This window comes from Calypte anna, chromosome 1 (genome assembly GCF_003957555.1).
Source record: "Calypte anna isolate BGI_N300 chromosome 1, bCalAnn1_v1.p, whole genome shotgun sequence".
Classification (NCBI taxonomy): Eukaryota; Metazoa; Chordata; class Aves; order Apodiformes; family Trochilidae; genus Calypte; species Calypte anna.
Genome location: NC_044244.1, coordinates 72,627,147 through 72,644,271, shown reverse-complemented (window position 1 = coordinate 72,644,271; position 17,125 = coordinate 72,627,147).

Sequence of the window (17,125 nt, the reverse complement as noted above, 5' to 3'; positions counted from 1 at the left end):
TTCAGTATTTGTTTTTATTTAGGCCAATTATTGACAATTGGCCTCCACTTAACAGCTTTAAAATTAAATATAGTTGTTTCTGTTGCCAGGCTTATTAGGCAAGAAGCAGGGAGACTTTTGTTGCCTCCCTCCAGGCTCAACCCTAAGGCTCCAGCAAGGCAGCTGCCCCTGCTCTTGCCTCATCCTCCCAAAAGAGCCACAGCTGCAAACTCCCTGGAGATCGGGCTCTAACCCTTGTTAGGAGCATCTTTTCCCCACTCACCTCTCCCTCACAGGCATCTGACTTGTCAGATCAGAGGCCTCTCTCTCTTGTGAGAGCCCTCTCTGAACTGCTACTGACAGGGTTTTGGCCAGGGTCAGCTGCCTTATAAATCAAAGGCAACTCAAAGGAGAGGACTAGGGCTTAGCACAGGCAGCATGACCTGTCAATCCACAGGGAACTGAACCATGTTCGATAAAAATGTCTTCCAGGTTTTCCTGTGCCAGTCCCAACCTCAAACTACTCTCTCCCTGACATTTGGATTAATTAGGGAAGTTTAATAGAAAAAAAGAAAGAAAAGAAAGACAAAAAAATGGGCTTAAAAACCATTTATATTTAAGACAGCTGTAAGGCTGGCAAATGAAATCATGGTGGTCTTCAACCAGCAAAAGCTTAAGAAAGGTTAAAGGTTATCAATCTCTACTATAAGATAGCAACACTGATAGACCTAAAAGTGTAAGGACAGAAGGACAACCTGAACTACATTGACAGAGGGTTTGAATGCCTTATTTTCAACCAGTTAAATAACCCACACATGGATACACAGGCACAATGTAGGGGGATGCTAAATGATTCTAATATCATATATCCAAGTCTTACTGTGTTTAAGCTCTCTATTATAAAATCCTGGAATTTCAAACTCACCCTTATCAAAAACTTGAAAAGATTCAGCATGTTTGTTCACATTGCTGGTGTTCTTTGAAAGTAGTTGCTAATGTGGACCTGTGAATTCAACAAATGTATGGGAAAAAAACACTTTATTGACTGGTTAAAAGCACAGGACCACAGGTGTAAATTAAGGATTGACCTAAGGCTTAGTCATATTGATAAAGTCACTCTATTAAATTTGATGGATTCTGACTAAAGTCATCTAAGTCAGAGCACTCAATTTAATTGCGGATAGCTGATGTGGTGCCTTCTTCATTTACTACAACTACACCAGCCCTAGCAACCTGTCTCTGGAAGACAAGAAATGGCAAAGGTATTTTCCCCAAAGCCTTCCTTTAAAGGAAGCTTTCTACAGTAAGGCAAGCTCTGGAAACGTTTGACCCACTGTGCTTTATTACTGAGGGTCCTGCCATGCTGCTTGCAAGGCCCAGGAACAGACCACTGCAGTGAGCCTTCCATGAAACAACAGGCTGTGTTGGGGGAGTGTGGATCAGCTGGAAGGCAGGAGGGCTCTGCAGAGGGACCTGGACAGACTGGAGAGTTGGGCTGATTCCAATGGGATGAGGTTCAACATGGCCAAGTGCCAGGTCCTGCACTTTGGCCACAACAACCCCATGGGGAGCTACAGGCTGGGGACAGAGTGGCTGAGAGCAGCCAGGCAGAAAGGGACCTGGGAGTCTGGATTGACAGGAAGCTGAACATGAGCCAGCAGTGTGCCCAGGTGGCCAAGAAGGCCAATGGCATCCTGGCCTGTATCAGGAACAGCGTGGCCAGCAGGTCCAAGGAAGTGATTCTGCCCCTGTACTCAGCCCTGGTAAGGCCACACCTCGAGTCCTGTGTCCAGTTCTGGGCCCCTCAGTTTAGGAAGGATATTGAGGTCCTGGAGTGGGTCCAAAGGAGGGCAACCAGGCTGGTGAAGGGACTCGAGCACAGACCCTATGAGGAGAGGCTGAGGGAGCTGGGGCTGTTCAGCCTAAAGAAGAGGTGGCTCAGGGGAGACCTCATCGCTCTCTACAACTCCCTGGAAGGAGGCTGTAGCCAGGGGGGTTTGGTCTCTTTTGCCAGATGACTTTCAACAAGACAAGAGGACACGGTCTTAAGTTGTGCTGGGGGAGGTTTAGGTTGGATATTAGAAAGAATTTCTTTATGGAGAGGGTGATCAGACATTGGAATGGGCTGCCCAGGGAAGCAGTGGATTCTCCATCCCTGGAGATATTTAAAAAGAGACTGGATGTGGCACTCAGTGCCATGGTCTAGCAACTGCAACGGTGGTTCAAGGGTTGGACTCAATGATCTCTGAGGTCCCTTCCAACCCAGCCAATTCTATGATTCTATGATTCTATGACTGAGTAATTTCAGTGTCTTTGATATCTCATATATACTGAACATTCTGTATCGTTTCCCCAAGTCCCCACTATATGCTTTTTTCTAATAAAAAAAAAAACAAAAACTGGCATAAAGGACAGCCCCTGTACAGAGGAACACAAATGTCAAGTCACAGAGAAGACGGAAACTCCAAGAAGCTGTTGGCTGATGGGCTTGGGCAGTTTGGGAAGCATGAAAGGGCAACATCTTTGAGAATCATTCACAGCTACAGTTTACACAGAGGCACCTGCACAGCCACTTCCATATGGTTCACTGTCTACTGTGACCCAACATAATTTGTTCTGCTGAGCTGAGTCTCTTCTTGTGGTCATCTGGCAACTCTCTGTAGCTAACTGGGAGACCCAGCCCACTGGCCTGGAACTAAAATCAGTTTAAAGCAGCATGACAGTCTGCCTCGGTTATAGAAAAAGCAACTTTTCACCAGGCCTTCCTTGACAGAAAGTAAAGGCAGCATTAAGCCAAGGACAGTAAAGAAAGGGGCATCATAATTTCTCAGGACACAAAGTAAAATAGTTCATATGCCAAATTATGTTCTTCCTTGTAATACAGACACTCCAACACACTTCAGACTCCACTGTGGTTTAAAATGCAAACTACAGAGGAAAGAAATCTTCACACATATGGAGATTTTGTGATTAAAACAAACAAAAAAAGCCAGAACACATAGGAAAAATCTCAAACTATGAAATTCTGTCATTCTTCCATGTATACAATAAAAATAACATATATAACACACAAATATGTTTTTAGCTGGCTATCTACCTACACATAAACAAAGTAGACTTCCTAATAATTCTGGTAGGGAAAAAAAGACGTATTTGATCAATCCTGATGGTGCTTAGCATTTGTCCCCAGTAATTACCACTGGGACACAACACAGTCAGTGGGAGACTGCTCATGGAGTTCATCTCCACTGTAACACAGGAATTACCACTTACTAGGATTTGTTTTCAACAGAAAAACTTTTAATCACAGAAGCATGAGTTACATGGTACACAGCTGAGAACTAGGAAAAAAAGAGATGTATATATTACGCACACACACAGACAGACAGGCATATATAAAAGATGTGTGATTGCTTTGTAAAATTACTCAAACTTTGGCACAATCAACTTGAATCTAAAATATTTCTCTTGTAAGTGCTCAGCTCTAGTACAGCTAGAAACAGAGGGAGGTTTGCAAGCATCCAAGTCCAGCAAATTAGATTACTTGACTTCAGTCAAGGTTTTTAATTCCATGACTCCAAATGTTTTCCACTTCTATAAGGTGAAACAAACAAACAGAAAAAGAACACAGGAACCCTGTCTCTCTGAGTGGAGCAAAATAGACCAACTCTGTACAAAACCTCCTAAAACTTTTCTAAAGAAGGGCTGGAGACTGTTTTATATATTTGACATTCTGAGAACCAGTGTTATATCAACAAAAATTATTCACTGAGCAGCAGATGCTTTTGTATCTTCATAGTTCTTCTTCCTCTTAAGCTAAAACAGGAAAATCATGCATTTTCTCAGCAAGGGATAAGATTGGAAAAAAACATATGGTGGGGGACTAGGGGGATGGTTTTGTCCTTTTTGTAAAGAAAGTTGTTACTGGCTGTTCTACCTGCTTCTCCTTAAAAAGGGGGTCCCAAGTGTGTCTGACAGTGACTTATTTTTTTATCATTCCACTTACAAAGTAGAAGAAATATTGGCCAGGAATTTTAAATTACATGGTTTGTTTAAAAATCATAGGAACCAAAAAAAAAAAGAAAAACAATCACATGAAACTACTTTTAACAGCTGGTAAATTTGTGCTACTACACCATATTCTCATTGGCAAAGTACTGAATATTCCCTACTAAAACAGAATAGTTAGAGCATGTATTTTCAGGCAAGGATATGATTAGCTTGTTTCTTTTTAGCTCAAACTTCACAAAAAGAGAACTAGTAAGTGCTTAAAATTTAGTGTATGCAAAATCAGAGCATTTCTGAAAATGTATCCATGACAAAGCTAAAAAGCCTTCTATTACTTGGGTTACTTGTCTGTAAAACCAAGGATTTCACAACAGGATTCCTGACCCTACTAAATTAATAACAAGCCCAAATTCCAATGTACATGAGAAGAACAGATAAAACTGACCTCAACCATGCAAAGAAACTAGAAAAGTCCTGCTGAGATACAGATACAACCATCTCAAAGCATTACTGCAACCCATTAGTCAATTCTGTGTAGTGGTTCAACACAACTTCACAGCAGTCGTTCTGCGTAAAGCATTTTTGTCAAAAAATAACCAACAACCCAAAAACCTCGCTCCTCATCAGAAACCTTCCAAATCCTCCTCAGTCTCAAAAAGAAACCTGGGCTCTGAGATGCAGTAACCTTTCACTGGGAAAAATGAGACATGAAGACAGAGTTCATAGCAGATACTCAGCACAAAGGCAATAAACTCACACACCTAACACACACAACACAAAATATACACTCAGTGCACAACACCAGCCAGCATGTAACATTCATTTTTCTATACAAAATGCTTCAGTATGGGTGGTACACAAGTGATGCCAAAAGGAATTTTTTAAGTGTGAAAATTATTCCAAGACTTGATTCAATAATTAATATAAGCACATGCTTAGAAACTACCAGCAAATTGCATCTAAGACAGCAGCAGGGGCAAGCTTACTGAACAAGGATGCAAATGTCTCTAGGATACTTACCATTGCATTATGTTGCCCCAGACTTTTTATGACATCATCACCACCATGGTATTACGTCCTTTTTCAGCACAGAGTAAACAATGATTACATTTGCATTTCCCCATCTCCACAATACACTGAGTTCATCTTTTTAGAGGGATGACCATGGATGAACAGAAACAGAAAAGCAAATACTAGACTCATTCTGAGCACACATTTCTCACATAATCATGCCAAATAACAAGAAAAAGTTACTCAATAATTAAGTCCACTGTCTGTGAGCAGGGAAAAACTCCAGTCATCTGGGACCTCTCCAGTTAGCCAGACTGCTGGCAAATGACTGGAAGAGGCTTGGTGAGCACTTTTGCCAGCTACCTCAGTACTCTTGCATGGATCCCAACTGGCCTCATAGACTTTTGTAAGTGGTATACCAGGTTACTAACCATTTCCAATTGGATTATGGATTCAGGTCCATTCAGCTCTCTGTTCCTATCTTTCAGCTCAGGGAACTGAGAACAGAGAACAACAGAGAACTGAGAACCAGAGAACAACAGCTTTTACTACTAAAAACTGCAGCAAAGAAGACTTCAGTAACTCAGCCTTTTTCCCAACCTTCATCACTATTGTTACCCCCATATCCAATAAAGGAAGAACATTCTTATTAGCAATTAAAGGAGGGCCAATGTATTTACAGAAACATTCTTGTCTTTTATGGCACGAGCCAGATTAAGTTCTAGCTGACCTCTGATCCTTCTTATTTTTCCCTGCAAAACTCAAAACATCCTTTTGGTCCTCCTGAGTTGCCTGCCCCTTCTTCCACAGGCTATAAATCCTACCATCACTATCATTACAATCCAAATAATCAAAAATACTCCCTAATGTGCAGGACTACCACCCCTCCTGCCTTGCCTGCCCCTTCTGAACACTTTATCCAGCTATCAGCTATCTACTGCAGCACTACATATGCCTCTGAAATGCCTGTTCCTCCAGATACTTTACCAAATGTGACATCATCAATTCAGAAATTGGAAATAAATGGCAAGAATAATTTCCCAAGTATATAATAATATATTTGGTTAATGATAATATAGCCACTCTACAGACGTTTTACAATATAAAAATGGTCACTCAACATGATTATTTTCAGGCCTGAATTCAAAAAATATTTGTATGCCTGTTTCTAAAAAGCTGGTTCCTTTCCAATGCACGGTTCAGATTAAATGTCAGGGAAAATTAAAGACCTCCAAGACCTCATGAACATACGAACAGTTGCACCGCCAGGCATAATTGTTTTCTGACGCATAGCTGGCTGCCATTTAGCATATGCCCTCTTGGAAAAGGTCACAATATTAAAAAAAAAATATAAATGAAAAAAATTTCTCACATAGTCTTTTAAAGCAAGTAGCCTGTATGCTAGTCGTAACAGCACAGCAACACAGCACAGTGTTAATGCAGTATTTTCTGAAGCAAGTTGCCTTCAGTTTCACCATGCATAGCTGTTCTTAAAACGTGAAGATATTAATTAACCAATTCACATGTGAGAAGAAAACTAATACCAGAATGAACAGTTGTAAGTTATTCCTGATTGTTAATCAACCACGTCCTTACTCAATTTCAATAATAGCTAAACTAGTAAAAATGTCAATTTACAAATCATCATCCCATTACTTTGTCTCATTTTAAAGCACAGAATAATAGGCAAGAACCTGTTTCACTGGATAACCTTGAAATCGGATGAGTTTAAATTGAGTGCAATTTAGTAATACAAGGAGCCACATGCATTTCTCATGAGTCTGGGAACAGGCTGTAAGTTGCCTGCAAAGGAAAAGGTAGGCATTGCCCCCATCCTGTTGTCACCCAACTATCTTGGCTAAGTCAAGACTCAGCAATAAGCTACATACAACTGTAGAGGTCAAAGGATCATATCAAAAAGGCTTTTAATGTAGAGACTGATATAAAATGTAAGGTTCATGAAAAACAGAAATCTTTACTGAGGGAAATAAGGAAGGTTTTGACCTCAGTGAAGCAAAAAAAGTTTACTAACTAGTTAAATGGAAGAGATGACTCCTAATACAATAAGGCAACATTTACACAATTACAGAGGAAAACAAGCTGTATGCTAAAAAGAGAAAGTCACACCATCTCATCTCTGTAAGTAGAGAGTTCTGAGTACTCTCAAATGAAAAATTCATCTTGCTTCTACCCCCATTTGCCTATAATTTTGTCCAGTACTTTGTTTCGCCTCAGTTAAGTTCTGGCCACTTTTTATTTCAAAAAATTCAGATGCTGGAGCCACCATTTAACAGAAGCGGGTTATTGTGTCTTTGCTGCTGTAGTGAAAGGATGCTCAAGTCACAGGCACATATCCCACTGTCCTGAAACTACTTTTATCTTTCAGTAACCCTCCTAAGCAACACAGCTGAGGAACACATCTAATGTAAATGTAGAGTTGATAAAGCTTCTGATGCACTTAGAAGTAGAGAAGACAATTTATGACACAAAACAGAAATAGGGACAACATGACTGGGACTGAAAACTGATGGGAACTGGAAAAGGGAAACTGAAATGGAGTGTTGTGGTTGGCAAAGGACAACAATTATGTGGGCAAAGTCACCATGATTGGGAACTGGCAGGACAGGGAAAAGGTCACAGGACATGAAAAGACAACTCTGAAATCATGACAAAAAACCTGGTTGAAGAAGTTGAGCCAAGATGGGCAAAAAAGTGTTAGATAAAAAAAGAAAGCACGAGTAACTAGAGCAAGTTGTATGAAATGAAGGGCTGGGACAGAAAAGGTAACACACTGCCTAAGAAACTTGCTGTTAATTTCAGCAAGTGCAACTACTTACAAGAGACTTAGCTAAAAGCAAAAGTACAAGACAGAAAATCACCTTTATCCTGGCCCAAACCAGGACAAAACTCAGAGTGTAGCCCATATAACAAATTTCTCACTCATTCTCTCAAGATGTAACTGACTGACATCAGTATTGTATTTTAATGAATCTCTTAAACACAAAACTCCAGCCCAGTCTGGTATATATTGGGTAAAGGGTGTATATATAGTCCACCAGCACACAAGACATGCAATAAATTTTTGAGACTTGTCTAAATAGTGACCATAAGAAACCTACATATAAAACCTATGTAAGAAAACTTCGAATTGCTACAGTTTATCTTTTGTTTTTATTCCCCTTCCTTTCATTTGCTGTGACCTTTTCAGAAGTCTTCCCAAATTCATTCTCACTCTACACTCCTAATACCACATGATGTACTTCAGTTTCCTTAATGACCAAGCAGACATGAGAAGAATAGCAATGTGCTTAATGTTCAGCAGGAATTTATAACTACACCATCAAGTCAGTCATGACCTTACCAAATTTCCATCAGTAGCTTTCTGGGGCTAGTTCCAAAGTATAGCAGCAAAAGAATTCATATTCAAGTACATTGTCTATTCTTAAGTCATCTCCTTCAAATATTGTTGCTGCACTTGCTTGACTATTATCATTTACTGTTAAAGTAGTAAGGAAAAACCTACGAAGTTTAATAGCAAGTCAAAAAGCAGAAGACAAAGTAGAACTGCCATTTTGGGAGGATAAGATTCAGTAACATTTGTATTATTTGGATGTGGCATTTCTATACAACAGGGACTCTCCATTACTTCACTCCAGTCAAAGCAGAACAGAGGTCAATAGGAGAAAGGCCTTCTCCCTCCTTTAAGACTGAGCAGAAGAATCTAGGGCAACACAGAGCAGTTCTGAGTCCAGCAGAATCAGAAGACAGCCAAAGAGCATCTCATTTCAAATGCAGTCACAGCAGGGAGGGGTTCTGAATCTCTCTTCCCATTTTACCTGGACAGTTGCTCTAAATCACTTGCTAAACACCAACAGTGTATTCATTCCCTTTCACAAATCACATATACTATTCTAAACATCAACCACGATATGTATGATGCCTGACAGCTTCACTAGATTTGTGAATTAGATCTAGATACAAAAGAGGAAAGCTGTGATTTATGGATAGATAAATGTATTCTCAATACACAAATAGTGTATTGCTGTAATGGAAATCAAGCCAGTAATTCTGCTTTAAAAACAATACAAAAAAAAAAAAAAAAAAAACACCAACAAAACCAAACCAAAAAACTTAGATATGCCAGGTCTCAGTTCATCCTCTTCTTCCATCAAACCCTTAACTCATGTCATCTGGCCAAAAGCAGAGCAAGTTGCTCATCACTGTCACATTGCTTAATGGATTTGCTTCCAACATTGCTCCTACAGAAGAAGATGCCAGCTTAGTTCAGCTAATTTAACTGTCAGGTTATGTGCTGGAAGCACTGAACACTTTCTGTCCTTTGCCCTGGGTGACCCTGTGCCTACAGCTCAACTTGAAAACTTTTTCCTTCTTAAGCTTTCAGGACATTTCTCTTCATTCATATAAATACATTAGGCTTCTGTCCAACAAGGGAGCAGCTCCCTTTGCTATGCGTCCCCTAATCTGTAGAGTTGTCTTTAGCAAAATCTCTGCTTTCTACATCAGCAGCTGTGGGTGTCTCCTCTCTGTGGGAAGCCCATCAGCCCCTCTCCCCTCCTGAACAGTGTATCAGCCTGGTGGGACAAATAAATTCTGCTAAGGGATGTCACAAAGTCCCCATGCAACAGAGTAGGTAGGTCTCAGGTGTTTCTACCCCTACGTCTTGTACTTGTATTTTCAAACTGCTTCATGGCATCTGCTCATTAAGAAATCTTGTAGTGAGTGATGTGCAATTAGGCATGGACAGTTAAACAAAACTCATTTTGTATCAGAGCAACACCCCTGACTCCATTCTGGCAAACTCAAGATTATGAAATTAAAGATGCACTCCAACAGAAAGCACATACTCTCATTTAGGGGCAGCACACAACGTGCTGTCACCAAGATGAAAATACATCCCTGGGGAAACTGTCAGGCATTACGTGAAGCTGTTGGCATCCTCCTGGACTTGAGACAATGGGAATCCTTGTGATTGTCTCTCTGCTTTCCTATTAACAACTTCCCTATTATTCCACTGCCAGAAAAGTATGTATTTTGCCGATAGTGTTTTAAAACAGCAGAGTACTCCCAGCACCAAAGTGAAAGATACTCCAAAGTGGCTATAGTGTTTCTGCTGCAGCCAACACAGCCCAGGTAAGCCAGAGAGAGGCACGCCTCTTCCTTGCTCCTCCTGTTGGCAACCTGTGTCCTTCAGTAAAACAGAAAGCATTCCTCTGCTCCCAGGGAGGCTGCTGCCCAGCTCCCACCCACACCTGATTTACCCATTCTCCATGGGGATGTTGCATTTCCCCAGTATATGGAGGAAGTCCTGTGTCCAGTTCTGAGCCCCTCAGTTCAGGAAGAATATCGAGGTCCTGGAGTGGGTCCAAAGGAGGGCAACTAGGCTGGTGAAGGGACTCAAGCACAGATCCTATGAGGAGAGGCTGAGGGAGCTGGGGCTGTTCAGCCTGAAGAAGAGGAGGCTCAGGGGAGACCTCATCGCTCTCTACAGCTCCCTGAAAGGAGGGGGTAGCCAGGGGAGGTTGGTCTCTTTTGCCAGGCAACTCTCAGCAAGACAAGAGGGCATGGTCTCAAGTTGTGCCGGGGGAGGTTTAGGTTGGACATTAGAAAGAATTTCTTTACGGAGAGGGTGATCAGGCATTGGAATGGGCTGCCCAGGGAAGTAGTGGATTCTCCATCCCTGGAGATATTTAAAAAGAGACTGGATGTGGCACTCAGTGCCATGGTCTGGTAACTGCAGCGGTGGATCAAGGGTTGGACTTGATGATCTCTGAGGTCCCTTCCAACCCAGCCAATTCTATGATTCTATGAAGAACACTGCTCCTTCTCTCGAGGGCAGCAAACCTCACTTGGGGAACAACAAGCTGCCCAATAGCACAACATGGCAGGGCAAAGTACAGTCAATATGTGCCAATCCAGAAAGCAGCCAATTCTTTTTTCACTGACCTGAAATGAAGCTGGGACACAAGAGTGCTACTGCTGCGAAGACACTGCCCCTGGAGGCAGAAGCTCTTCAGAGAAATGACCTGGTTTACCTCAAACCTATGTTTTGTTTGTTCAGTCTCCTTCCCCAACCCTAATCCATTTTTTATTTTAATCTAAATTTTTTGAATTTCAGATGTTCCTGATATTTTCAGGAAGTAATTTGTCCAAATCACAGTTCTGTTTCCTAAAACAGAAGGCCTTAGATAGCCTTTACAGGAGAGAGTGTCAATTAATACTATTATTCAACTACAACTTAAAATGGAATATCTATTACTAGTATTCAGCAATAAGATCAGGAGTGCACACACACTCCAAGTAACTTCTACGAGTATTTTGTTAAAAATATAGAGAAGAAAAATTTGATTCCCTATTATTAGGCAAAAAGATACCCATCTTCCCTATTTGCTCAGTTCTTTGGATGGACTGCTTGTCATGATAACGTACTCCTGCCTTGTTTCAAGTAATTCTGACACAATAATGCAAAGTTTACAAATCACTTCTATCATACTAACCCCTAGTTACATATTCATTTTAGTAACATGACAAAAATAAAAAAAAGCATTTTTCTCATCAAGCTGTAAAATCTAAAATGTTGTAATGTAAACAAATGACAAACTTTGGGAAGAGCTGCCTTTGCTGGGTGACACTATCCTCATTTAGTGCTGGGGACCCTCTTTGGGGCATCCCATCAAGTTCCAGTCTTGATACCATTATTCTACTATAGCAGAATACCCTCATTCATATACCCTGACCTTAGGAGAGAAAATGCACTATACTGTGTGTAATGCTCATCTGGCAGTAGAATTACTATGTATGTGAAAATTCCTCCTCAAAATAACACTTCTGAACCCCATGAATCGAGTACAGAAATGATAATACAATTCTAGCAAATGTTCTTTTTCATGGAATACATAATTTAGAAGTTATCAATAGTAAGAGACTTGATATTTCATTGATGGTCTGTAATTAGGGTTTTAACTGCAGTATCATTAAATAAAAACATTTTATGGAAAATAACTCAGTAACAAATGTCATCCCTTCCATTATTTCATCTTTCCAGAAAAGTGGCTTGATGATTTTGGCAAATGGGTTTTGTTGGCAAAACTCTTGTGCCCGTAAGTTGCTGCTGAAGAAAACCCAAGCTGAATAATTAATTTCTACATTTCACAGAACAAGAAATCAGGTTTCTAAAGCAACTCTGGTATTGATGTTCTAGGTTATCCTCCTGTAGACATTACTTTTATGTGTGTCAATAATTTGAAGATGGAGTTTGCTACTCGCACTGTGTGACTTTCTCCCACTGAGGATTCATAAGAGTGGCCACAGGAGTCACATTATGTGTAGGGGACAGATAACAGTTGTCTCATGAGTTAAGTAGTGCATGGATTTTTAACATTATAGCTATCTAGTCATACAGCACCCACAGGAGAAACTAAAAAGGCCACACTACTTCAAAAGTTTCCTAGTGATGCCATGGTTTCCTAGTGCAATTTCACAATAACAGCAGAGCAGGTGTAAACTCTGAGGTGGTTTAGGGGGTGCAGAAGGTGAAGGGGAAAGAATGGTAGTGATGCTGAAAACAGGTAGTGTGCCATTTTCTGATTATTCCAAGTCTCTGCTACTCTCATGGGCCATGGCAGCCATACCCAGTGAAAACACTATCCCCTCTAGAATTCAGTGCAGCTATGTCTCTCTATCTCCTCATCATCTTCCAAATCCCCCTTGACTGATTTTAGAAAAACAGATCTGGAAAAAGTTAACATCTAATCAAGTTTTGACACTTGGAATGGTGCTGACTTAATAGCATGATGAACAGCTAGATAAATCCTATTGAAGAAACTAAATGGAAAAAAGTTTCCAAGCAATTTTAGCATAAAATAATTCTATTCTGAGTTTGGCATTTAAGTAAAATCCAAAAATTACAAAGAGGTATCTGGAACCATGGTTTTAAACTTTTCCAGAAAGTTTGCATTTAGCATATTAAATTTGGCCTCTTTCTAGTATAAACGACCAGGTTTATATTACATCATTACCTTCTCCCTGCAACGCCCAAAAGGTAGCCTTTTGATCTCATTTCACCTCAACCAGGATGCAGGGCCATCAGTGAAAAGATATTAGGATGGCAGACTGCACTTACAAAAGCATAGGCTATTTTGGTCCTTCTTTATCCCTGACAAAATAGTAATAGAATATTCAACCAATTCAACCAATGTGAGAAAGGCATTTTTTTTTTAAATATCCAGGACTTTTAATGTTCGGCTTAAAACATAGCTTTCTCATCAGGTTTTATTGTATTTCTCATGCCAATAGCACTTGAATATCACCTTCCATTCAGCAGAACTGCCTTTTCCTCACAGGATAATTGGCAAGTGGAATACTGGACATAAGACTCCAGATAAGCACAGTAACTGAAGAAGTCAGGTGAGGGGTCTCAACCAGACAAAGCCAGCAGTGAGCTGATACCCCTGGCCAATGACCAGCTAAAAACTGTGGGGTTAGATAAGGGCCAGTACAGACAATAGCTCTGGTGTACTTACAGTGGGGCCAGAAACGTGAAGAAGCAACATTCCCAAAGTTTGAACATGCCACAGGAGCTGTGGGAAACTCCAGGCATATTTGAGGAATGGCCACTGTGTTCATTCTTGGCCACCTAAAACTGGACTGCTGGCCTGTCTAGGACTGGACTGCTACCCCAGGGAGAAGGATCATTGGAACACTGTGGGATCCCCAGGTCCCTCTCTCTCTTTCTCTCTCTCAACATACTTGCCAAATCTTTACTTGATCTATTCACATTGCTTGTGTCATTTGTTGTCTATCAAATAAAACTTGGTTTGCACCTGACCCTTCGTGGTTGGACTTTGTTCTTGCAGAATATAAATAAGTTACATGGATCACAAGGTGGATTGTAACATCATCTACCTTAAACATGTTAATTTAGCTTCAATATGCCTTTGAGGGGAGTAGGCTTTATTATATTTACAGTGCAAGTAGGAGAACTGAAACACAATCAACAATTTGGCAATTTCCTCCATACTAAAGTTTTTGGGCTGTGGCATGTAGAATGACACAATGACAACCAGGAATGTAGCTGGATTCACTACGCCCTGGCACTGAGAATTGTGAACCATTTTCAGAGAGCATAAAAAGTGTACTTTCATTCCTATCATTCTTCTAAAAGTTTTCCTAACTTTTCCAAACCAGATGACAGAACTCTATTTAAATAGGAAACACCTGAAAAGGAGGGTAAAAAGAAAGTGAACGAAGTAGTATATTAATTTCCATGGTTAAAGAAACTTAAATTTAGGCAAGCATCACTGTTGCAGCCATGCATGTCACATTGTCACTCAACTTCTTCCACAAAATCAGTTTTTAGTTTGTTTTTTTTCTTATACCACTGAGCTACAGAGTTTTACTGTGTACTTGACTTTGTGACACTGCAAACAAATTGAGTTGCAGCACCTTGAAAGTGAAGTGGTGTTGATCCAATGATGTATTACTCAAAACATGTAGCCTGCTGAGGGAATCAACAGAGAACCTTTACTTTTTAAATTAGTTTTTTTCAGCTTATATAGATTGACAGTAGCAAAGTTCATCAGCCTTATCACTGGTGGTAGGCATGGTGTACTTTACTAACAAAATGAATGTTATTTTCAGAATCAGTGCTGCAGTGGCAGGCTGAGCCTGAGGCATTCAGTCACCTTCTTCCATGCCCTACATTTATTCCCTCCTTTAATTAACTACAGAGATTTGGTAACACTACAGATTTGTTTTTTGTTTTATGCATCAATGATATGCATTAACAAAACAATCCTTATGAAATAAGCAGAAAGGAAACAAGAGACAAAATACAAACCCAAACACATTTAAACAGAACTTTTGGAAGAAAGGAAACATCCGAGCTATTCCATTGAGTCCATTTGTAAACTCTGAATGACAGTTACTGATCCTCATTTATATTTTTTATTCCCATTGTCAATGCATCCCAAACACTGGTTGCTGTTTAATTAAGATTAAGCTGACATCCATTCAATATCTAATTCCATTAGAAAAAACGGGAAATAACTGGCTGCTCAAGAAATGTGCTCAATGAAAGAGCCACCACATCCATCTCATCTGGAAAGTAACAGAAACCTGTGCCTTTGAAATGTTCCATCATGGCTCACGAGGGAGAGACAGGAGTTAGATGCTTCCACCTTTTTTAAGCAAGTGCTGAAGCATTTCCAGTCAATATACCAAGAGGAAGCATGTTTCCAGTGAGCATACCCCTCAGTTCCTGAATTCTCTACCACAGAATGTTTTGGAGATGAAAAGAATAAACAGCCTCAGAAAGATCTACCTGACTCCATGGATGCTGTGTCCACACCTGCCCACTCAGGTAGTCACCTGGAAGCAGCTGTCAGCTCCAGCTGATGAACGACTTACAGGACAAGCACCACTATTGGTGGTCAAGTCCTTATTCCTCCATCCCACACACAATTCCTGGACGTCACACCTAACCAAGTGCAGAACCTGAAATGCTTCTGTGGGAACATTTACGTAAATATTCAGGATATTGGCTGTCTTGAAAACAAACAGTTTAAGTAAGATGCTGGAAGAATTACTAACTTGGATACAAGGGTAGAGGGAAAAGGTAGCTTCACTTAGCCCTTGAAATCTGTCTTCTCTTGTTCAGCCCCATCCCTCAGAGACAAGAAGGTTGGGGCAATCTCCATTTCCATAGCAACCTAACACCTACAGCTGTGTGTTAGAACAGTATTTATGGATAAACCCACTTTCATATAGTAATTCCAGCTGTTAAAGGAAATTTCATTTTAGCTTGTACTTGAGCTTTTTGGTTTTTTTTTCCAGGGTGGGGTTTTGGTTTTGATTTGTTTTCCTGCTTTCGTCAGTAACTCAAGGCAGACAGTCTACAAGGGCTTAGCTGTGTTTCTCTTATTCTCTGGTACCTTAGTGGTATCTTGGTTCACCTGATTTTTTACCTTGGACACCCAAGAAATCAATTTGTTTTAATAGAAAAGCTGCTGTTTAGACTTGTAGTGTGTATCTGTCACAAATGTAATAATCAGCTGCTTGGAGGAAATAAGATTAAAAGATCTAATGTATTTTGGGACCTCAAATATCATAAAAATGTACTGAAAAGCCTCTCCTATCCCTTCCACTAGATACGAATGAGAAAGTTGTCCAGCCTTCTGTTATAAAACATACCTTGTCAAAACAGTTCTGGCAAAAGACAGCTCAATTTTAAAAGGACTTGCAATGCCACTGAGGTAATAATCAATAAACGAATAATCAAGATAGATCTTAATTTAAATATAAACAACGGAAGTACATATATTATATGTATGTCTATTTGTCTTGGAGAAAGAATGAAACCGAATCTGTAAAACTCAATTCCAGCTTGTCAGATCAAGACAGAGCAGCTCTTTCTACTGCTCTGTCTCCCAGACAGAAGAATCACAGGGTGGCAGAAGGAAACATTAGTCACAGTGTGACTACAGAACTAATGAATTATCTGTTCCAACTCCTTGATTTTTGCATTATTTATACTCAATACACTATATTTGTAAGGATGATTAGTGCACCATCTGACCAGGCCACAAATAGACATAAAGGAGACAACTTCCTGATTAAAATCTCATTTCTTATAAGCAGTGTAGGAAACTGCTATTCTTTCTGGACATGCAGACCTCCAGTCTCCTAATTAATCTACATCAGTCATTTGACGTAGATGGCCTGGCCAGACCTGAAGTTATTCAAATGCATCACAAAGCTAAAAAATAATACAGACAAGCCACAAACACTCAGTTCTGTATCCTCCACAACAGTGTGCTGGAAATAGTCTCTCATTAGGGCAGAATATCAGAATTAGTAATGAGTTCTGAATCAAGTTTCTAATTTTTATCATCACAGGATTATGAATAATACCAGAATTCATCTGGACAAATGCAGATGTCTGCATCAGAGCTTGCCACCCCACCATATTCTGTTGGCTGGAAGATCTCTTCAGTAAAGTGCCCAACAAACATCTCAGGTGCAATTTGTAAAATCTTGACATCTAAAAGGGACAAAAATGAGTCGAAGCCTAAATAGGACTATTTGATTCCAGAGAATACAAAGGAAGCAA